This window comes from Typopeltis vanoorti, chromosome 2 (assembly GCF_054136105.1).
Source record: "Typopeltis vanoorti isolate ZY-2024b chromosome 2, IOZ_Tvanoo_1.0, whole genome shotgun sequence".
Classification (NCBI taxonomy): domain Eukaryota; kingdom Metazoa; phylum Arthropoda; class Arachnida; order Uropygi; family Thelyphonidae; genus Typopeltis; species Typopeltis vanoorti.
Genome location: NC_143550.1, coordinates 79,050,481 through 79,065,150, shown reverse-complemented (window position 1 = coordinate 79,065,150; position 14,670 = coordinate 79,050,481).

Genomic DNA, 14,670 nt, shown 5'->3' with positions numbered 1-14,670 from the left:
AATAAATAAAGAAATCGCAAAACTGCTGCAGCACAGGTAACAGCAGAACTGAATATTCATTTTCAGAACATGTTTCCACAAAAACTGTCCGACATGAACTTCATAAATCCAATAATCATGGCAGAACTGAAATTGCTAAGTCTCTTATTATTGAAAAGGATGCTCAGATGAAGAAATGGTGTCATGACTGTCAAACCTGGACATTAGAAAACTGGAAATGTGTGATATAGTCAGATAAGTTGACTCTCGCACTGTTTCCTACATTAGGATAAGTTTAAGTTTGGAAAACACCCAAAGAAGAGTACAATCCGGAATGCATGGTTCCAACAATAAAGTATGGGGATGGTTCTGTGATGGTCTGGGCAGCAATATCACAGTATTCTGTTAGTTCTATTATCACTCTTAATGGCAGCATTACTTCTAGTGATTATTTAGACATTTTGGCTACTGAAGTGCATTTCATGATCCAACCATTATTTCAAAGCAACAATGCAGTATTCTACGATGGCAATGCCAAATTCACATAGCTTGAACTGTACAGTCATGGTTTGAAGAGCATGGAAGGTGAACATCTTTCCTGGCCAGCACAATCACCAGATTTGAATATTATAGAACCATTCTGGTCAGGTTTAGAGAGAAGAATTGGAAACAAGATTCTATTTGAATGTCTTTAAAACAACTTGAAGATGTTCTTCAAGAAAAATGGTACAAAATTCTATCTTAAAACTATTCAACTTATTTGAGTCTATTGCAAGAAGAATTCAGGAAAAAGATGATCCAACACCATATTAATAAAGAAATGTGTATGTATAATAACCATTTCCATTATTTTACCCAACCTCGGTCTTTGTTTTATTTCTATTATTGGACATGTTGTTTCTATGCTTGCTCATTGGTTCTTTATCTTAAAATTGTCTTTCAACACACTATTTCATCTCATTCATTAAGTTCTGTAGTAAGTAATGTGTCATCATTACCTTCAAAAAAAAAAAAATCCATTCTCAAGTATGTCAAATTACTACTCTATCATCATCAGATTATGTATACTCACAGGGTAGGCAGGATGTTTTAGTAGTATTACATAAAAAGTTTAAGTCATTACCAATCTTGTGTTGACAATGTTCCACAAGATTAATCTGTTATGTGTTACAACTCCAATATCATAAACTCTTATATTCCATTCTTCTAAAACACTTCATACTGTATCAATCTACTTAGACTGGTCATTTGGGTTTATTTCCTTGCATCCTGGCAAAACACACTTGTTTTTCTAATCTTCCCTATGCTATTCTGTTTAATTGACCACACAATGATAGAAAAGTTATGCTGACACATTCCCGAATGCTAACAATGTTACGTTCCTTCCTTATATCATCATTTTTAATATGATTCTTGAATTGATGGCATCTGTTCAACCCCACCCTTTAATTTTTCTCAGCATTCTGAGATCTGTGATCTCAAGTCTTTGCTGAACTGCTTGATTTCTAACTCAGCTCTGAGTTTTCAGAATAATTTTATCTTTGGATCTGTCTTGTATACAGCTAGTTTAGTTTTATCTAACTTCTTATTCCTTATAAATTTATGCAGAGATTCCCTACCATAACCTTGTTTGCCAGTTCTGTTGTCTATATGAGTATAAATTAAAGATGCCAAGAAGTCATATTCTTGGTTTAATCTTTTATCCAAGTGTGAGCAAACAAAGTTAGTGTGTGAAGTAACTTCATGACTGGGCAACTCATATATAGAGGCTAATGACTTCACATCACTTGCCTTAGTATTCCATAATGCAAAGCACATATCCTTATGGACGTGTATAATGCTATGCATTATGGGATTACTTCTGCATTCCTTCCACTTTGGTATCACTTCTAGGTCTGGCTCCCACTAATGAGACCTCAATAAAGTCGAAACCAGTCTGGGTAGTGACCCTTCCCATAATGCATAGCATTATACACAGGGGCGGCTGGTGCATAGGCACTGCGGAACTGCAGCACCCCCAATTTTTCTCGATATATAAATATATTTATTAATTTATTTATATTTGCTTGGATTATTTAATTTTATCATCAATAATCCTATACAATTCTCTTATTTTGTATAAAAAATAATAAAAATCCATCTTGTAGAACTTAGGAGGGCGAAGGATGCTAGCAGCACTGTGTTTACCACAGTGTCATATTACTACGCAAGCAAGCATGTACACGCATAGTGAGATGCGAGCTAACAGTGTAATGCGGCAATGTCCGTCACGCAAGTTCCACTGTTGTTTATATGCAGTTTATGCCAGTACACCAGTAGTAGAGTGTTCGTAGTGCTTATTGTGTTTACTCCGTCTCTTTAAATATTTGGACATTACAATTAAAGGATTTAATTGTAATGTCCAAAAATTGTAAATCCATTCCTTTAATTACAATTAAAGAAATGGATTTTATTTTTAAGTAATTTTGAATTATACTAAACTATATAATTTTATCGATACTAAACAATATTTTTTCATGAAACAAAACAAGAAGAATATATTTTATTTTTAAGTAATTCGATAAACAATATTTTTTTATGTTTAATTTTTTTTTTTTAATTTTTACCATAATTTTGATATTTTATCCAAACACATATACACTGTACTTACAGTGTGTATGTATATTTCGAAAGTTGCAGCACCCCCACGATTTCACACCACGAGGCATCACTGATTATACATGTCCATAAGGATATGTGCTTTGCATTAGAGTATAATAAGGCAATTGATGTGAAGTCATTAGCCTTTATATACAAGTTGCCCAGTTGTGAAGTTACTTCACATGCAAACTTTGTTTGCTTACACCTGGATAAAGGATTAAACCAAGAATATAATTTCTTGGCAACTTTAATTTATAGTTCAATGTCTTTGTTATAGTTCAAAATCTTTGAATGTCTATTTGAGTGTAATACATATGCATGGCAGGATGTAAGAGATTTGTTTGTGGAGAGCCTGAACTGAAGACGAGAGAAAGTATGGATTTGTAGAAAGTGAAATATATTATTAAAACACAAGTTAACAAATGTGAAATGGAAATGGAACAAAACCTAGTGAAACTGTGGGAGTGAACGAATGCAAGAATGTAGAAGCAAAAGTTTGTGATAAGGGAGTGAAAGAAAGTATGCAAGAGGAAACATAAATAAGGTGTGGCAGAATGAGAGGTAGCGAGACTATGGGGGGGACAGAGTTCCAAATTGTCAGAATGCAAGATTTGATGAAACAGTTACTGAAAATGAAAAATTAAATGAGAAAAATGTGGAGTGATATTAAACACTGAGTGGAAACTAATGAAAGTATGCAAAAGAATAGAATGAAAGAAAAATGGGTAAAAGAGGAGATGATGGGCGATTTCAGGATAGCAGCGTATGGAGATTCCATAATTAGAGGATTAGTTAACGAGAGAGTCCATAAGGTCTGTTATCCAGGATGGAGAATGAGCAAGACAATTCAGGCATTGAACATGAAGAGGAAACAGCCAAAGAAATAGTGGTGGTTGTGGGGACAAATGATTTAAGTGAATTTATGAACACGCAAGGTGAATATCAGGAGGTTATTGAGAAAAGTGAAAGATATATAAACAGTATAGTGGGAAAGGTTGTCAGTGTGTTGCTGAGGAATGAAAATTATGAGATGAGACAGAGTGCCAGAATTATGAATGGTATGCCAGTGGAGCTGTGTGAGGAGAAGGGAATATAGTTTTTGGATGTATGGCATGTGTTTGAGGAAAGAATGGAATTATACAAGCAGTTGGATTAATTTTGGGTTGGGTTGATGATGGGTTGCATTTGAATGGCTTTGGAGCGAGTGCATTGGAGAAAGTGCTGATAGATGGAAGTGCAGTGGGTGTGTGTGTGTGTGTGTGTGTGTGTGTGTGTGTGTGATGCAAGCAAGAGATCAGAAATAAGGGATGAAGTGAAAGATCAGGAGAGTGACATTTAAGAGACAGAAGTGCTTGGCAGTGGAAACAGTAGTTGTGTGAGAGATGAAAAGAGGATGAGAAAGCAAGAGGAAGGGGGGGGGGAGCACAGGTGCACAGAGAGACATGGTATAGCGAGAGTTGATGTCGAAAGTAGCAGTGAATGGAAATGTAGTATATTCCAGTGTGGTTGGGGGAGTCGAGACTGAGTGGATATATGTGGTAAGTGGTGATAAAGGTGACTGGGCAAGGGCAGGTGTGGTGGGGAAATCACATCTATAACCAGTCAAATCCAAGTCACTTGGATTTGACTGGTTATAGACATAAAAATGAACTGCTGTATTTGTTTATAAATGCCAGAAGTATTAGACATAAGAGAGATGAAATGGTTTCACTAATTGAGTTTAATCACCCAAAAATCTTGGAATAAGTGAAACATGGTTGAATGAAGATGATAATCTACGAGGAATAGAATTTTTCATAAGATAGAAAGGACAAGAAGGGATTGGGGAGGGGGGGGGTGATTATGATAGCAGGGGAATTATGATCACATAAGGTAGATATAGTGGTAATGGTTATAAAGATTGTGGTATAAAGTGCAGGTTGACAGGAACACATCTTTAGTTGGATGTTGCTACAGGCCCGGGAATGTTGAGGGTGATGATGGAAAAATGTATATACAACTTGAATTAGTGAACAAAGGAAGAGTAATTATTATGGGGGATTTTAATTATGGTGGTATAGAGTAGAATGAAGCAATAGCATTTGGAAATAAGGAAAATGAATATCTTGAGTTCTTCAGGGATAACTTATCTCAGGCAGCATGTGCAGGAGGGCACATGACGATTGAGAGTTTTAGATCTGATCATTTGTAATTGTGAGTGGGATTTTGCACTTTCCTCCAGATGGTGAGATGATCATGAAGTGTTCACATAGGTTGTGGCTAGCCATATACAGACTTCTGTGAGGAAAGGATATATGTGGAAGCACAAGGCTGGTGATTATGACAAGCTTAAGAGACAGCTTGGTGCATCAGGATGGAATGAGGAGTTGAGCAGTAAGGAAATAAATACATAACATCCAGGGCCGTCGCCAGATTATATCGTGCCCTGAGGCAACCAATTAAATATCGCCCCTGATGGATTTTTGTCTTATAGACAAAATATAAGAAAATTTCCAATTGCTATATTGTTTTTATTACAAGAGAAACTTTAATGCAAAACGATTACATAATAACATTAGTTAAATGTTTGCTCTACAGGGATATCGCACAATAAAAGTGTTTATAAGCTCTTCTAAATTTAAATTATAAGCTATTTCCACCTCTGTCAATATAGTTGCTAGACCAACCAATCTTTCTTGGTTATTGCTGTTCGCAAATAATTTTTAATCAGTTTAAGCTTGGAAAAATTTCTTTCCACACTTGCTACACTAACAGGAATTTAGCGTAGCGACAGCACCTACTGTAATATGGCTGAACTAGCACCCTTATTAAGTCGCACCGTGAGGAAGGCTGCCTCTATGCTACACACTGTTGACAGTACTGACAACATCAATGTGTGAATGTGTTCACAAGGCCAAAAGACGGAATAAGGAAGGTGTAAAATGAATGAATGAGGGGTTTAAGCATGAAATCAGGAAGAACAAGGTACTTTGAAGCAGTACAAGATAAATAATGTTAATAATCAGTTAAATGGAGAGTATAAAGAACAAGCCAGGAGAGTGACTAGTATCAGAGAGATGTAAAGAGAACTGCAGGAAGACCAGAGGAGAGATGATGAGATTATAAAGATGACTGGAACTCAGTGGCACAGAAAAGCTCAAGATAAGTCAGAATGGAAGAATTTGGAGGAAGGCCTTAATGATGATTGTGCTGGCCACAGCAAGATGCACCACCACTGGAGCTAAACAGTGACACTGTTCAACTCTAAAAAAGTCACACATGGAGTTTGAGGATCTGTTCTCTGTACCTTTCCACAGTTAAGGTAACCCTATCAAAATCACGAAGAGAAGGTGTGGCCATGGATCATCATTCTATGCCACACGAGAACACTGCATCCACTGTAAGTGTCTCCTTCCTTTAATGTTAGGGGGATGGTACCATATTCCCTCCAAATCAAAGAACATCTAGAATCTGTTTTAAGGCTAAAATAAATGAGACTCAGAGAAGAGGTCCATACTTTGTACTCTAAGTCACATGTTCATGGCATCAGTTTCAATGAGCCCTGCAGTGGTTAATGAGTTACGAACTATGGCATCCTTGTGCAGAGTACACATGCAACCTTCTTAACACACTCCAGTTAGAAATGGTTTCAACTGTAGCCACAACAACCTCAAGAGACAATTGGTGACAGGACATCATAGAATTCTGTCTTGCAACAGCCCATTCTGGTTGACAAAGTTCTGCAGCATCACTGACCAGAACTTCTTGCAATGGTTCCTGTCTCCTGAAACTTCTTCCTCTTATTTGGCAATTTGTGCAATGGGCACCCAACTTTTTTCTTCAACACCTAGAAGATAGAATTTTCATTCTTGACCCAAATCCAACAATTTGGCTACACTATGTTGATGATGTCTTTGCAGTTTGGAGTCACACAGAACCATAACTCTACTCATTTCTACAAAAAATCAACACCCTGCATCCTCGTATCAAGTTAACACTAGATAAAGAATCATCAAAAGATATTCCCTTTCTTGATGTACAATTCCAGTGTAAACAAGATGGATCCATTTCCATTTCTACTGAAAACCTACTTTTCAGGTTCGTTATATCCATAATACAGTACATCAGCTCATCATCCATTTCAAAAATATGACATCATAAAATCTTCAGTATTCAGAGCACACAAGATTCGTTCTTCTGAAGAATCTCTAAAACAAGAATTGGAAAATATCAAACAAACAGCCTTACAAATGGATATAATCCAATAACAACCCAAAAAATAATTAACCACTCTCATACAAAATCAACCCAGACAAGAAGAAGCCCACAGGACTCCTATACCATATATCAAAGGCATCTCTGAAAGTGTTACAAAAATTATGAAAAAATAATTTTTCTTATGAAATTATGAAAAAATAATTGTTTTATAGGATAGGTAGCAACTCATTGCTACCTATAAACCAATCAACCAAATTCGCGACTTGCTACCTTCTCCAAAAGACAAACTCTCATGTATAGCGAGGTAGCATCATTGCTACCTCACTATACAAAGTACCATGTTCGTATAACTTGTTTTACTATTGACAAACAGGAAGATCTATAAATAAATGTATTTCTGAACATCAAGACCACCCCTGTCTTACCAAACTTCACAAATCTGGCCTTGCACAACGTGGAATCAAAAATGCCAACCACAGGATTCAATGGCAAAACTCTAAGCTGCTACACAGATCTGTGTATAAACATGAACGTTTATATAAAGAAAGTGCTTGAAGCCTTACTTCATAGATCTATTCTTAATCGTCTGTCTGTCTCAACTATTCCAAAAGTTTGGGAAATTGTTATCTCTCAACTGTATTAAATAATTTATCTGTTATATTTTAATTTAATTTCAGCCCAGCAGTTTTAATCCATGAACACTACTGTTTTTTTAATTCCTACTGTTGTTCGATAATTGTACTGATGATGATACATAAGACAAAATATTTACATAATAAAAAAGTTATTTCCTGTGGCATACGTGTTATTCTATAGTTATGGATACCCCCACAGGTTTCACTATATATAAAAAAAGCACATATTTCTCTTATTCCTTGGTCGCTATTTAATAAAATTAAAAACTTGTTTCCTAATGATGTTATAAAATTGAACTATACAATTAAGTTGACAGGTATCTTTGAAACTGAAATTTCTACTTCTAAAAAGACAGATGTGTTTCTTCACATTCCATGTTTTCCTTTGAATGTTGCTTATAAATTAGTTGTTCTTCCAGAGACTTCTAATCCAAATATACAGGTTATTCTTGGTCTTGATTTCCTATAGAGATATCAGTTTGCATGTAATTTTTTAGATGGCTCTATTCTCTTTGTGGACTGGAATATAGTTTTAATAAGCAATCTAGTCACAAGATGCAGGATTTGAATATAGGCTCTGAAGTTTCTGAAGCTAGACATGATGAATTGCTTGAAATTGAAGCAATAAACATGGATGAAAAAGCAAGATTTAGTCAGAATAAAAAAAATCCTAGCAGAAAATGCAATAAAGTTGGCAACTGCAGCCAATGAAAAGAAGCTAATTAATACATTCTGTGAGTCTGCTTTTCAGTTATTTCCTAATGTACTTTAGTGTCTATATCTTGTACTAATGCAGTTGAACATTTTGTACATCTTGCTACTCAGATTCCTATATACAAAAAACAATATCAAACTCCAGTGAAATATATAGAGTATTTTCAACTGTTGCTACAAGAGCATGAAAAGGCAGGAATTATAAAAAAAAAAGTCTAACTCAAAATGGAATAGTCCTTTCATTTTGATAAAAAACCCTAATGGAAGTTTGAGATTTGTTTTAGATCTGAGAGAGATCAATAAAATCACAAAAACCCATCGATTTTCCTCTATGTAAAATTGGAGAATTATTAATTGGTTAAGAAGGAGCAGAGTATTTCATTAAACTAGATCTGAACTCTGGCCATTTCCAGATTCCTATAAAGAAGGAAGACAGAAAATATTTTGCTTTTACAACAAGATGGCAGGTGCCAATTATGTTTTCTTCCTCAAGGAGCTAGAAACTCAGCCATGTCCTTTCAGTCACTGATGAATTCTGTTTTATCAGATATATTAGGTAAAGGAGTTATTTGTTTTCAAGATTATTTGATTGTATACTCAAAAGACCTATCATCTCAGAGAAATATCTTATTGAAAGTTCTTTCTGGATTAGATGAAGCAGCTAATTTAGCCTAAAAGTGTTCAAAATGTCAGTTCTTTTTAAACAAGATTGAATGTTCAAGGTCACAAAGTTAATAAAACAGGAATAATTCCTAGTAAATCTCAGAAGAATTTCAAGAATGAGGAATTTCAAATTAACAAGATAGATGAATGGAAAAAGATTACGGGTTAATCACCTGTCAAAACTGAGAAAAATCTCTTATAGTTAAGGCTCAAAAAGAAGATCCCATTTTGAAAAATATATATATGAAAAAGTTCAAGGGGGTGAATCTATCCCTGAAGAATTTTCTTTCTTTCAAATGCTCTATTTAGATGAGGCTGGTTTGCTTCTATCAAGGCAAATGGATGAGGGTAAAATAAAAGTAAACATTTTAGCTCCAGTTATCATGAAACCTTGGATTCTCTATACTTTTCATGATTCTGATCTAGCTGGTCATCAGGGATTCAAGAGAACACCTGATTAAGGAGAGATATTTTTGGAAAGGCAGAAGAAATTATATTAACTCATATGTATAATCCTGTCATTTATGCCAAACTAGGTCTACCTTTAGAGGTCAAGCACCTCTCAGTTGGTCCATTTCGAGCTGTAGCTATTGATATCATTGGATCCTTACCCACAACAAAGCAAGGAAATAAGTATATCCTTGTATATGAATGGAAATAAGTATATCCATCGATATCTAATCACGTTAGAAGCAGTACCTATGAAGGATCAGACTGCTAAAACTAGCTAATAAATTTTTAAAGCTGATAATCTCAAGATATGGCACACCTCAAACACTTTTATCTGATCAAGGAGCAAACTTTACAGCAGAATTACAATTGCAATTACATAAGTTATTAAATATAAAGAAACATTTTACTGCACCTTATCATTCTCAAAGTAATGGAATGTGTGAAAGATTAAATAAGACTATAAAACACACACACACTGTCTCTAAATTAGCTAATGGTAAACTGTCAAACTGGAATTCTTACTTGCCACAAGCTTTATTTGCTTGTAGGACAGCAGTTCATTCTGCTATTAAAGAAAAACCTGCTTTTGTACTATATGGGTTTGATCCTAACTTTCCAAATGAGTTAAGATTTACACATATTAATTCAGGTTTCTCAGATATTGATATCTTGAGGATATAATAGAAAGAAATTCATGTGTTCGTGAGCTTGTAGCAGAAACTAATAACCTTAGTTCCCATAAAACAAGAGCATTTATAACGAGATTCAGAAAATATAAGAATCTTAGTCCTGGTAATTTAGTACTTTTAGATAAAATTAAAAGGGATGGTAAATTAGGGAAAAAAAAAGACTTCAAGTTCTTATAGGATATTAGAACAATGTCTCCAGTTAATTTTAAAATACAAGAAATAAAGAATCCAACTAAAATACTAATTGCACATTCAGATAAGTTAAGGTTATGCCTGTTAAGGAATGACAGTTTGGTATGCTTAGGAGATGATTTAAATAGAATATTAAAGAATAAAGGCTCTCCTAACCTAAATAATAAGGAAGTAAAGTTTTATGATAATAAAATAAGATATCAATCTAATTGTTCAGAATGTTCAAGGCAACAAAGCCATAATAATAATTACAAAAGGCCATTTAGTTGTGTATACATAAGTATAAACCTAAGTTCACCTAAGTTCTCTAAGGAAAAAGTAGATAATGAAAACAAGCAACATGATAATTCATGTCATGAAAATAATTTTACTTTAGAAGAGTTAATGTCAGAGTATCATAAATGTGTATATAAAGATTCAAAAGATATTAAAGAAACTACATCTTCTAATTTAGATATTGTTAATGAAGATAATCAAGCTTCTGAAACTGTTAGTGAAGACTTTGCACTGACAAGTGATAAATCTATCGAAAATAGGCAAAGGCAATTTATGTTAATAAATTGTGCGACTTTGTTGAAATTAAAAGGAGATGTGTAATAAAAAAATTTAATTTGTTTTTCAAGAAATTCTAAGCCACTGTGAAAATTTCACACAAATGTACAGCTTATTATGTTTGTTTTTTTACAAGTTATATGTCTAGCGAGAGTTTCACTGTATGAAAAACACGTTTTATTTTATGATTTGTTATTAAGTAATGTAATTGTATGCTTAGTATTATTGGAACTGCCATGGGATTAAACAGTGGTGATATTATTATTATTATTCAGGCCTCCATGGAGTCAAAAGACACTTCGTGGGAGGTCCTTTCTAAGAAACACAAGTCTATTAAGACTCATCGAGGGAGGTCCCTCCTAGGAAACATAAAGTCCATCATACCACTCCTTAAGTGCATTGACTGTTCTTGCTCTCACCACTCCATCAGGCAATGCATTCCATGGTTCAATCAATGGAATGCATTGAACCATGCAAAGAAACCACTCCTCACCCTCTTTCTCACAGTTCCTTTCGTAACTTCCAGTGATGGCCCTTGTCATGACTCCTTCCCGCAGTTCAACCAAGCGAAAGAACTCCCCAGTGTCAACCCTGTAACCACCTCTCAACAGTTTAAAAGGCTCAATCGTATCACCCTTCCTTCTTCTGCTATCCACCAAACTATGCAGTCCACACTCCCTCAGCCGATCCTCATAACTAACATTGTACAGTCCCAACACCATCTTTGTTATCCGCCTTTGTAACCTTTCAACAGTTAATTTATCTCCTTCAAATCCTGGGGACCAGATCTGAGAACAATAGTCTAAGTGTGGTCTAATCAGAGTCTTATACAACAGAATGATAACCATTTTATCTCTGCAGGTCAGTGTCCTCATTATTGCAGCAATTCTCTGCGTTACCTTCACTACCTTCGCAATATGTCCCCTAAATTTCAGCTTTCTGTCAATCATCAAAACCCAGATCTCTTCTCTCAAGTACTTCCTCCAGTTTAACTCCTCTCACAGAATATGCAGAGTCCCATCGATGTGTCCCAAACCTCAAGACCTTACATTTTGCTGCATTAAACTGACACCACCCATTCATTTGCCCATCTATCTAGCTTATTTAAATCCTCTTCCAGGGCTACCACATCTGTACTATTACTAATAACCCTTCCCAGCTTCGCATCATCTGCAAACAACTGAATATCCCCTTGCAATCCACAGACAATGTCATTGATATAAAGGTTAAACAATACAGGTCCCAGTACTGAGCCCTGTGGAACCCAACTTGTAACCTTCTGCCTCTTTGATATTGCTCCACCACACACAACTCTCTGATACCTATCAGACAGCCAATCCTGAATCCAGTTGACCAATCTGACATCCAGACCCATGTGCTGCAACTTGAATATCAACTTATCGTGTGGCACCCTGTCAAATGCCTTTGCTAAGTCTAGGAAAATGGCAGTATATACCTTTCACTCATCTAATGCTCTAGTAACTTTATCAAAAAAGGCTAGCATATTGCTAAAACAAGAGCGCCCCTTCACAAATCCATGTTGACTCGCGCTGATAACATCACCCTCATCTGCCCAATGCTGTATATGGTCCCTCATTACTTTCTCCAAGATCTTACTAACTACTGATGACACACAAACTGGCCTATAATTAGACACTTCCAGTCTGCTACCGCCCTTATGCAGTGACACTATCTTACTTTCCTTCCATTCCATGGGCACCTTTCCCGCAGCCAGACTTTCATTGAAAAGCCAGGTTAAAAGCACTGTCAGTTCCCTAGCACATTCTCTCAAAACTCGTGGTGAAATACCATCCAGTCCCACAGCTTTACTAACATCCAGAATACTCAGTATGTGGAACACATTCTCCTCCTGCACCTCTAAACCTCAAACTTGCTCTATCCCTCTAGTATTCAAATTGACTCCTCCAGGATGAAATACTGTAATAAAGTGTTCATTGAACAATTTCACTATGTCCTCTGCATCAGTCACGCTATTCCCATTTTTATCACACAATGTCATTCTTCCACAATAATTTCTCCTCCTACTGGGCACATAGCTAAAAAATTCCCTAGGATTTTCTTTTGATCTAAGGGCCAATCTTTTCCTATATTCCAGTTTCGCCTTCCGTACCATACTAGTCACTCTTCTGGCCAGTGTCTTATATTCTTCATGCATCTTCTCTTCACCTGTCTCCTTATATCTCTTCCATAGCCTCTTTTTTGCATGTAGCTCCTGTTTAATATTGTTTGTCATCCACTTTACTCCAAATTGTGTCCTCTTCTTCACTCGTCGAATACAGCTTACCATTGCTGCTAACAAATATTCCTTCACAATTTCCCAAGCACTAATGATATCCCGGCCTTCCAATTCCTCCCTCCACGAAACTTCCCCAAGTTGACATCTAAGACTATTATAATCACCTGCTTTATAATTCCACATATGTTCCCATCTCTTTGATACTCCTGCATGTCTATTCATTTTCCAAGTCAAAACCATATGGTCACTCTCTCCAACTGGTGGGAGAGATGTCATCTCAGTTATTATCAGCTCTTCTGATGCTATAACTAAATCCAAAACTCTTGAACCTCTTGTTCCCTCTGTTACATGTTGCCTTAGACATTTGTCCATCAAGAATTCTAGAAATTCCATTTCCTTATTGCTACATGCATCTTCCTTTCCCCAATCTATACTGCTGTAATTAAAAATTAAAATATCCCATAACAATCATTCTTCTTGCACTTGCCACGCACAACTGCCTCAACATCTCCTGGTCCCCACCCTCTGTGCTCCTTGGTCTGTAGCAACACCCCCACTAAATATCCTGTCTTGCTCACCTCCACCTCACACCATATGCTTTCAAAATTATTAGTGTCACAGCCTTCCAAAGCCTCCACTCTTAGAGGACATAGATCGTCACTTATCATAAGTAGTACTCTCCCACCACGCTTTCCCTTCCTATCCTGCCGAAAAATGCTGTACCCAGCAACTTCTATTACTGTTATTATATCCTCTTCTGTCAACCACGTCTCTGTGATCCCAATAATCTTTGGCAAGGCTGATGCTATAAGTGCCATCAATTCCTCTCCCTTATTCCGAATACTCCTGGCATTGGTATAAAGCATAAAAATGCCATTGTTTCTATACCCAGCATTATCCCCTCTAGACTCCACTGGGCTCAGCGTTACCTGGTGTCGTCACCCTTCTCCTAAGTACCCATTCCCACAAGAGGCCACCCCCTGCTACCATCCACACTGGGACATGCTGGCTCGTTCAGAACAGCAATCTCTCCAGATGCCTATGTCTTTCCTCATTCAAATGCAGGCGGTCTCTCGCATACAATTCCTCTCTGCTCTCAAACACACTCCAAGCATCCACGTATTCGAATCCTCTCTTCTGACACATTCTCGCTATTATGTCATTCAATATCACCGCTCTTCTACTTAGCTTGACATTATCATACCTAGGCAACACACACACTATCTTTCCTCTCTGTGTCTTCTTTCATACAGCCTCAAGCAAGAATCTCATATCTCTTACTGCCCTATTTACACCACCACTCAAGTCATTTGTTCCCACCATCACAATCATCTCATCCACCCTTTCACCTCTCATAATTGCCATAGCCACACTTTCTATCATTCCTCCTGGCAAACACTCCTCATGCATCCTATCTTGAACACCACAGATCACTGAGTCCCCATACATTACACCTCTTATCGCCATATTCCTCGATTGCTCACATGCATCCCTCACTCTCTCTCTCTCTCTCTCGTAACAGTTTCTCTCTGTGCTCCCCTACTTACCTGCCTTCCTGACATCACTCTATCTCTAGTTCCTGTGCTCCCTTGCATTCCTCTCATTCTTTTCTCTTCTATCATTCCTATATCTGACACTCATTCCCTCTCTTCCACTTATCCTATTCTCACCTCTTTTATCATTCATGCAACTCTCTCTC